The sequence below is a fragment of the Adiantum capillus-veneris genome, chromosome 1 (assembly GCF_014529385.1).
Source record: "Adiantum capillus-veneris isolate H3 chromosome 1, ASM1452938v2, whole genome shotgun sequence".
In the NCBI taxonomy this organism is placed as follows: Eukaryota; Viridiplantae; Streptophyta; class Polypodiopsida; order Polypodiales; family Pteridaceae; genus Adiantum; species Adiantum capillus-veneris.
In genome coordinates, this window is record NC_140931.1 from 135,491,254 (window position 1) to 135,501,427 (window position 10,174).

Genomic DNA, 10,174 nt, shown 5'->3' on the forward strand with positions numbered 1-10,174 from the left:
TAGTGGATGATAACATAGGTACCTTGATAGATATAAAAAAAAGGCAAGCCTTGTTAGAAGTACGCCTTGACAGTAGGGAACATTTACAAATATTTTAGCAAATTTATTTTGAAAATTTAATATCCTATGAATTAAGTGGTGTATGTTAAGTAAAGAAGAGAGATGTACTTTCCTTTTGGTGAAATATAGCATAGAAAGTATAGTTACTTGTAAGGATGCACATATGAAGCACTTTGCATATGAGCACTTTCCGATTGAAATTGTGTCAAGTTCTTCTACCTTTGAGACTATGTTTGTGAGCATCAAAATCTAGAAAAAGCCTTAGCATCAAATAAGTGTGAGAAACCAATAGAAGAACACACTAAACATGTTAGTGATGGTGAAGAGGTGCATAAGAGATATAGACATGAGTTTCTATTGCATGTGATCATTTTGAGGAATGAGATAATTAGGTAATACATTGCGTATGTGCAAGAGGGGGACAAATCTGAGAGAGTACAAGACAATAGTATGCCTAAAAGGAGACAAAATGTGCAAACAAGTTTTCAGATAGAGCCTATAAAAGAGTGGATAGAAACCACGGATAGTAAAATCTATGAAAAGAGGCAAATTGGGTATAAATATTATGGTGTGATAGGACACATTGCAAGGTTTTGTGAATGTGGATAATTACTAAACCATACCATTTTAGCTCAATGATGAGGGAATTATAGGAGAGAGTAAGTAGTGACTGTTTGGTCTAGAAAAATGAAAAATAAAACAAAATATTTTCTTGTTTGTAATATGAAATAGCTAGCTCATTTTTAATTGAGATACATATAACTAGGAGGTTTGATTTCATGTCAAATGGATAGTGAGTGTGAGTTCTAATGTACTGTCATTTATGTGTAGATACTTGGGCTACATTGAGGAGTCTTTATTGTTCCTATTTGGATGTTTAGTGATTTTATGTGTGTATAAGATGAATAAGAAATCCATGTTTTGATGGGAGTTGATATAGTGGTTGAGTTATCAAGTGAGGAGACAAGTTAAGAAAATTGTGAGTTTGAGCCTTCGAGGGAGAGTGAGAATTGAGTAAAGAGTAGGAGTGAGTAAGTGTGACTTAAGTGGTGTGAGATAAAATATAGTTGAGGAGAGGGTTCCTTGTTTATCCTTACTCACATGCAAGTCATTTACATTCAATTGTAGGAAGAATGACGACTTTCAACATAATCCAAATTCAAACATATTTGGAAAAACTTTGGTGCTAGACTAGTAGAATTTTAGCAGAATTGTCCATGAGAGTTGGCCGAATGAGAAAAATTCAATTCATAATTTTAGGAAAATTGATATGAATCTAAAGAAATTTAGACTTAGTAGATGACATGTGTAGTGTGGTTTGTGTTTCAAAATTATAGTGCATTTTTGTGGTGAAGGAAATATTGGTGTTTAGGAGATAAAGAAGTGCATAAGAGTAGAGTTTGAGATCATTGTGGAAGCTAAAGGGTGTAAAGTAAAAAGATGTTAGCAAAGTGGAAAGATGTTAGAGAAGTGGGAGATGTTTGTGGAGAAGTTAGCAAGCCAAGAGATGCTTGAGAGTTAGATATGTTAAGGACCTGAGAGATGATTGAGGAGTAGAGTGGAGAAGCTAGAGAAGTGAAATGTTTGAGAGATATAGTGAAGATATTGGAGAGGTAGGAGATGTTTGAGAGTTAGAAATGCTACAAGATTTTGAGATGTGAGGTTTGAGAGGAAGTTTCAAGATGCTAGCTTATCATTGTTTGTGGTGTTAGTTTCAAAGCAAAGAGCTAACTTTTTCTTTCTAAGTGTTCAAAAATCCATTTGCACTTGAATAACGAAATATATATTAAAACCCCTATGTGTTTGGAAAAAAATATTTGAGTGAGCTATGTTTTTTTAAAGAATGTGATGTTGAGTTTAAAACTGATGAGAGATACATATGTTTGGGATGAATTATATATTTTGGGAAATTGTGAGATGAATCAGAATGATGCAATAGAAAAGTATTATTGATTGTACCTAGTAAGTTATACCACATGATGCTACCTTATCTGCATATAGATTTTGGTTGTGGCAAAGAAGGAATTGCTCTGTTAAAAATTTGCGTAGTGGATAGGGCATTGTACACGTAGGACACTGCAATTTTTTACTAGGAAGTAGGTGTCTATAGCATGTATATAAGCTTGGAATCCATAGCACAGTATGAGAAAATGGATAGGGAATAACATGCATGTAGGGAGATGTAGCTTTTTGGTAAAACTAGGTCTGTAGACTTTGTATAGATCCCTTTGACTAGCACATGTTCTACGAGTAGGATTTGAAGCTTTAACTAAGAATAAGAGTAGGCAACTAGACCATGTATGGAAGCTATAGTCCAGCATGTAGCACCTTTTGGTGTAGCCAATACACCTGCACTATTCCATCATATGTTTGTGAGAGACTTAGATGATGATGCAAAGGGAGGAGATAGACTTTAAAAAAGAATCCAATAAAATCCAAAAAGAGATATTTTATTTTATGTTTAATTTTTCAATTTATATTGACACACAAAAACAAACCATCAAAACCAAAAACACAAAACAAAACAAAAACAAAAAAAACCATAAAAATTAGGAGTAGATATCCTACATCGTCTTTGTAGGTTTTTTTAAATTTGAGTTTTGCATAGTAAGCTAAACATGTAAACAACAGAAGTGGATTTGATAAAAAAAAGTTGACTGGATGTGACAAAAGCTATCGCTGGGACTGTGTGACTGACAGGGATATGAAGACAATAAAACAGGTGTTTCCTTTCCAATTCCACTCTGGTTGTTGGTTGTTAAAGATAATGTTTGGGAAAATGTAAAGTCAATGAAAATTAAAGTGTTACCTTCCATAGTATTTTGAAATGTTAGCTTAGTATTTTATATAGTTGAATTACTATTCTTTTGTTAGACTTATTAGTTAAGAGTTCTTGACTTAGTTCATTAGTACCTCAAAATGGATAATAGAGATGATTAATTAATATAGGTATTGTAGCTAAACTAATTTTTAGTTTGATATATTTATGCTCTTAATACTGATTTAACATCTTTTGGGAGTGTAGTCAGTCTATGTGGTTGGGTTTGTCCCTTAACTTTAGCTTATTAGAGGTACAATTTTACATATATGATGAGCCTAGGGAGGGAATTTATATGTTGTGGTGCTATCGCCATATAAGATTGGTAGGTGGGTGGGTCCACTCTATCTCTAGTGTGAGAGCAACGAGCTATATCCAAGTCTTATATGGGATGGTAAGTGTAATGTAAAAGGATATTCCTGCTCGATGTAGCAATGAGTGTGGAACGCATGTTTGCATGATTTTTATTAAAAAAATGTAAGTCCAACGTGGCTTTACAAAAAAAACAAGACAAAAATATGCTTGAATGATTACAATAAATAAATGAATGGGAATTAAATTAAATATAAAAAAACAAGGGAATTTTAAATCAGTCCATGACTTCCATATAAGTAGTTGATGTTATAGTTCTTGTATGTGTTTAGAGTTGGTGAGGTTTCCATATTTATGTTAACTAATCACCTTTAGTATGTACTTCTTAGTTACTAGTGGCAAGTAAGGGGTTTTTTGACTAGATAATGTTTGCAACTGATTAGTTAGTTCAAAAATATAAGTTGCTATAAGCAATGTCCTCTTCTAAATCAAAAAATGGTTGATCTCTATCCATGCAAGCATAAAAGGGGAATCATGATGAGGAATGTAGCAATTGGATACAAAAATGGGTGCTCTTTTTTGTGTCATAATTTTCAGCCATACATAAGGTTTGTACTTGTCATCTTTTACAATTGATACTAAATCTTCCAATCCTTTCTTAACCATATATATGCTACCCTTCTTGCCCTCTTTGTTGCTTGCGATTCTTTGACCACATAAATCAATGTACATTGCAATCCTCCAATCCACTAACCCTTTGTGTATCATGCTCCCAAGTCTCAACAGGAAGTACAACATCGGCTTTGCTTGTTAGTTCATTAATGCCAACCCTCGCATTCCATGGGTATCCATTGCAATTCCAGAAGCATATTTTCAATTGTAACTCGGCCTCATAGGTCTCACATTCCTATTTTCTCGAGGGGCTTGCCTCCTCCTTGGGCACATTTTCTTCGTGAGAGATCTCCTTGTTTTTCTTATTCCTCTCCTCATATGTCTTACGACGCAGATTTTGTTGCTTAATAGTGTGATCTGCACATACAAAACATTTTGTATCCCTTAGATAAAATTTTGTTTGGTCTCATCCGTCATGGTGCATACAATTGGCCATTCTCCCGAGTGAGGAGCTCCTTGCTTACCCACTCTATGTGCTCCATAGACCATAACTCCGAGCATGTCAATGTGGGTTTTGAAGAAATCTTCAATAACAATGGCAAGAGAAGAAGGTGTCTCTAGCTTCTCTTTGGAAATTCCATGAATAATAATGTTCTTGGAACGTCGCTCCCATTCCTTCAACTCCTCTACATCCACATTCTCAACACTCTTTGTTTGAGCCATAGCTTGCATGAGGGAGGAATTATGAACCACATTGCTACCATATACATCAGCCCAAGACTTGTTTGTGCATACATTTTTAATGTCGCATACATCCCGGCTCATGGTTTCAAATTTCTCCTCTTTCAGTACATGGTCATGCTCTACTTTGCTCATGCACTCCTTCAAAGCATTCAAGTCCACAAGAGACCATTTATATTCCTTGACTTCCTCTTCAAGTTGCATCAAACGTGTTGTTTGCATCTCAAGTGTCCTCTTGAGATTCTTATTCTCAACCACAAGAACCCTTAGCGTTCCATTCTCCATATTTGTTATTGCTTATTGGTGCCAAAAATTGGAAGTCCCTCTTTACACTTAGTTCCACTTTAGTCTTTGTGTGGTGGCTACCACTTATTTCATGAGGGTGAGTTCTCACTAATTATTTACAAGCGAGCCATAGTTGCTTATTGGTAAAATAAACTATAATACTATGCAAATAATGATTGGCCGAGAATAATTTATTGCCAATGCCTTCTCCTCAACTCCCAAAGCTCCAATCTACACAACATCAACTCATTGTTAGTAAAAATACAAAGATAGCACATTAATTAACCATTACACGCCATCTATCTGAATTGTAGCTAACCACATACAACAGGAGGGTGCCCAATCTCGTAATATCAAGAGCAGGGAATGAAATTAGGATGATGGGTGCACTGTTCCTCCTTCCTCATACCTTTCTCTTCTCTGTTACCGCTCACGTTTGCTCTTTTCTTCTCTTTTCGTACTCTCAAGAACCTCCCTCAAACACGCTTGATCAAGTTTCCAACACAAAAGACATCTATATATACATACATACATACATACTTACACACACACACACACACACACACACACACACACACACACACACACACACACACACACACATATATATGAGTGAGAGAGAGTCGAACCTCCCTTGGGTTGTGCTTCAACGCACCTTCATGCACAAAGCTTTGACTTCTCTTGCTTTTGCTTGTCCATCAATCTTCGTGCTCTAATCATTGTCAATCTTGCTCTTGCTACCTTGTCATTACCAATCTCTATCAGCTCTTGTTACCAATTTTGTTGTCCAAAAAAAGGTCTAACAAATCCCTCTAGACTCTTCAACTAATGCTATTAATAGCTTACATGGGAAGCGTTTCTTGATGACATGGAAATTGGCTTCCGGAGCACATCAAAACCACATCTTGGTATGTTGAATCCCTTTCTCAAGGCATGCCATTGCTTTCATGCTTCTCTTGCTCCCTCATTCGACCCCCCCATCATCCTGTATCATCATCCCAAGGCCTCACACCCCTTTGCTCATTGTTGACCCTCAATGCACGTTAAAAATCCTCCTTTTTATATCATCTCCCTTTTTATTTTCACCAACGGGTGACCATCCCAATTTGGTCCCAAGGGCGTCCAACTAATAGCTAAGGGTACCCTTTTTGGTGGCCACCCTTACTTTTCCCAATTTGGTCCCAACTTGGACGTCCAACTAACAGCCAAGGGCACCCTTTTCGGTGGCCACCCTTGCCTTTTGTTTATGCATGCCCTCATTCTGCATACATATTGTGCAAAGCATTGCGAAGCACAACAACCAAGCTCCCTTGCCACTTACATCTTAGCATACCCTGCAAACAATGTACTCCAAAAGGCAACATTTTGGATATCAAGCTCTTCAAGTAGTTTTTGTGCTACATATGATATACATATCAATCAAATTACCAAGCTCAACACTTGGACTATATATCGACCAAGGCATAGCTAAGCACAACACTTCCTTTAGGCCAGCTTTATATCAGATATCTCAAAGTTGATGTACCCAAGAGACAACAATCCAAATTATCTGTCCACACCCACCTAGAGTTCACTTGAATTAATCCAATCCTATCTTTGCGGACAGTTACATTGAGACCACTAGTAATAACCTTGAAGCACTTCACATAAAAAATAAAAATATCAAACTTTCTAAAGGTTATTTTCAAGATGTCTTGGATGTAGCCAAAGTATTCAATCTGGCCAATTCGTGTGCTGTCATCCCTGGCACTACTCCAACTTTCTTGGATAAATCTTGCCATGACACCACTGTTAAATGTAACCCTTCGTTCTTCTATCCATTGCACTCTAAAGTGTCACGAATGTGACCACAATGCTCTGTATTTATGATACTACAAGCACATAAAACAATATCAGCCTTATTATAGAAATATTATCATGTGGATAAAAATAAGAAGCAACCAAAATATATACATGCCAATCGCATCCCCTTGAAATCTCCTCTTCTTCATTAATTAATAAATACTCCATTTTGCTTTGCCTTTGAAATTGTTGCATCTAGCCAACATCCAGTAAAAAGTTCAGGTAGTTTTTGAAGATGATCCAGAAAGGTAAGGTTTCTAGTGACACAACTACGCTTGAATTGCAAGCAATCAACCAAATGTTGTTGCTTTTCCACTTCATATTTCTCAATCTACTTTTGCATGACTTTTGAGTTGAGAAGAAAAAATCTCATAACCTTTTCACACATTTTGACATCCATCTTCATCATGATGCCTTGTTCCTGCGGCTCCTCCCAAGTGGGGATTTTATATTTGCGAGCTTTTGTTTTCGAGCTTTTGGAAAGGAAACATCATTTTCAAGCTTTTTAACACTCATATTACACTAATGATATCTTCAAATATTAGTGTGGCATGAGAAAAGTCTACATTAAATTGTGCAATTCTTCAATCACCACACAATCAAATGTAACATGCATCCATGGCTTTGCTTATGGGAATGTATGCTTATGCACATATCTTATAATTAGCCTGAAATGTAACTTCTAAAAAACACCATTTCTAATTAGTTTTGATTGAACATCATATTCTAAAGAATAGAAAACAAGATACTTGCAAGATCATTTTGATCCTGCGAGTATTTTGATTGAATATCATGCTTGGTATTTTTTCCAAAAAGAGGGGATATCAATCAATTGAGAGTTTGAAGTCACGGGGGAAGGGAAGTCAGAAATACAGAAGGCAGAGAGAGCTAGCATAGAGTGGAGGTATGAGGACCAAGAGGGCATTGTGCACAGAATTAACCCTTGGCTCAGCCTTTTTGTGAACTACAAGGTGTAAAATGTGCATCAAATGTTTCAAAAAGGTAGTGTGAATGCATGGAAATGTTTCAAGGAGAAGATAATAGCTACAACATGTGGGACTTTGACATAAATCATTTCTCTTGTTGTGGTTGAATGTCATAAGAAACATGTTTTGGAGATGGTCGTATGGTATGGTAAGGGGCGGTTACGGATGGAGGGAAAAGGGATTGTTGCTTACAGAGGCTGCTAGACTTATATGCTCTAGCAGTCAAGGGAGAGCAAAAGCAAAAAAAATATTCAACTCTCTAGAAGTAGAGCATGTCCATAGTTGGTGTACAAATTAGGGAGGAGGCTCCGTGATGTAAGGTTCTACTTCTATATTCTCATATGATGTCTGCAATAAAAAAATCTTACACCAATCATGTTGAGGTGTCTCAGAGGCATAGGAGGTTATACATAAGAGCTACTTGGAAATGATGTAGTGTTGGGCACTTTTGCGAGTTTATATCTATGCCAATTTCCATGCCCTTGGCAAAGCACCTAAAGCATTTAATGACAAAATATAATCTTTTGGACTGTACTTCTAGCAGGATGTGCCCGAAGTGGCAAGTATCAACACTTTGATATGTTTAGAATGGATGTAGAGAAAGGGCTTCTCCTTGAATAGGGTGACTTTTTTCAGCATATTAAAAGCATGTGGCAATGTAGAAGACATCGACTTGGGGGAACAAGTTCACGAATAGATTTTCGGCCAAGGATTGCTAGGAAAAAATTACTACACTTGGCAACATAATAGTCAATATGTATACGAGATGTGGTGCTCTAATAAAAGCTCAACAATTGTTCAAGGAGATTCCCAATTGTGATGTGGTCCCTGGTGTGCATTGATTGCGGGGTATGCCCAACATGGTGTGGGCTTCTGTCGCACGTATCAAAGCAAGGGACTTGCCTAACACTGTGTGCGAGCCAAATATGGCTCCAAGCACGCAACTAGCTTAAACTAGTAAGCTCAAAGATGACAATGGTGTGTCACTCACCGCTCTACGTGTTGGGAGAAGAGGGGGAGATCGACCGCTTAAAATACTCAACACAAGCTTCCAAGCAATCACCATCAAACTGTCCACCTCTTCTTTCCAATTTCCAAGCACACACACTCACCTAGACTATGACACACACACACACACACACACACACACACACACACACACACACAGTAAACATAGAATTGACATAGACAAGCTTGTAAGAGAGTGTAAGAGATGTGTAAGAGATGGAGACTAGATTAGAGAGTACACAACAAAATAACCATAGCATAAGAGAGTAGAGAAGAGAATCTGAAAGAGAAAGGCCTAAATCTAGCCTCAAACTCCATGGCACCTCTCTTGTGGAGTTGGTATTTAATATATTATTTTGAGTTTAGGGTGCCAAAAATTGAGGCCCCTCTTTTTACAACCACTTTACTTTTGCAAATGAGTGAAGCTCATTAGTTCTTGCATGACCCATAAGGGGAGTTCCCACTACAACTATTTACAGAGCCATAGTGGCTTATTGAAATGATGTTCTAAGATACTGTGCAAATATAAAATGGCCAAGAGTAATTGTCGTTGCCTCTTCATCAACTCCCCGCATTCCACTCTACAAAATCATCATCAACTCAATTAGTAAAATAAATAGACAACACATAATTAACCATTACGCCCTTCTATCCCAATTGCAGCTAACCACTACAACAGGAGGGTGCCCAGTCTCGTAACATCTCTCCCACCAGGGACAGCAACTGTCCTCAGTTGCTCAATAGAGAAATCAACTGGATCGTGAGTGATGGAAAGTGTGGAGAAGGTCGGGAAAGTTGCGAAAAAACTTTTCAGGCATCCATTTGGCATCCTCTCTAGGGTGGCCCTTGAAAGTAAAAAGGTAACGGTTATAAACCATTCCAGTGCGTGTAGTGGTGGTCTCATGGTCAACTATTTTATCAGGGATGAGTTGCTCTTCTTGGTCTACAAGTGAAGGTGGGTCTTCATAAATGTGGTGTGTAGGTAGGGGTCCTCGAAACGGGCGTAAAAGACTAATGTGAAAGGCATTGTGAATGTGCCAATGTGCAGGTAGTTCTAAACGAAAAGAAACATTCTTAATGACAGCTGAAACATTATTAATGACAGCTGAAATTTTGAAAGGTCCATAAAAACGAGGAGCAAGCTTCACAAATACATTTGTATCAACACTTTTGATCCTGCGTTTTTCAATGCGAAGTAAAACATGATCACCTTCTTTGAATTGGTGTGCCTTGCGGTGCTTGTTAGCATGCTTGGTGTAAAGTTCTTGTGAGTGTTTAATGGCAGAATGCACGCTTGCATAAATATCATGAAAGTCAGTAGTGAAATCATCAGCGGCAGGCACAACAGTAGAAAGACGTGAAGCAGGAGTAGGAAGAGAGTGACCATATACAATTTCAAATGGAGACTTACTCATGGCAGTGTGAGTGGTGTTGTTGTATGCAAATTGCAAAATATGTAGGTAATCATCGCATTTCTTAGGTTGAGAAGAAACATAAGCCTTTAACAAGT

General features: G+C 37.4%; 1 pseudogene; it reads left to right on the top strand.

The window, feature by feature from the left end:
• Positions 1 to 223: 223 nt before the first annotated feature.
• Positions 224 to 699, top strand: LOC147465623 (uncharacterized; annotated as a pseudogene).
• The last annotated feature ends 9,475 nt before the right edge of the window (positions 700 to 10,174 follow it).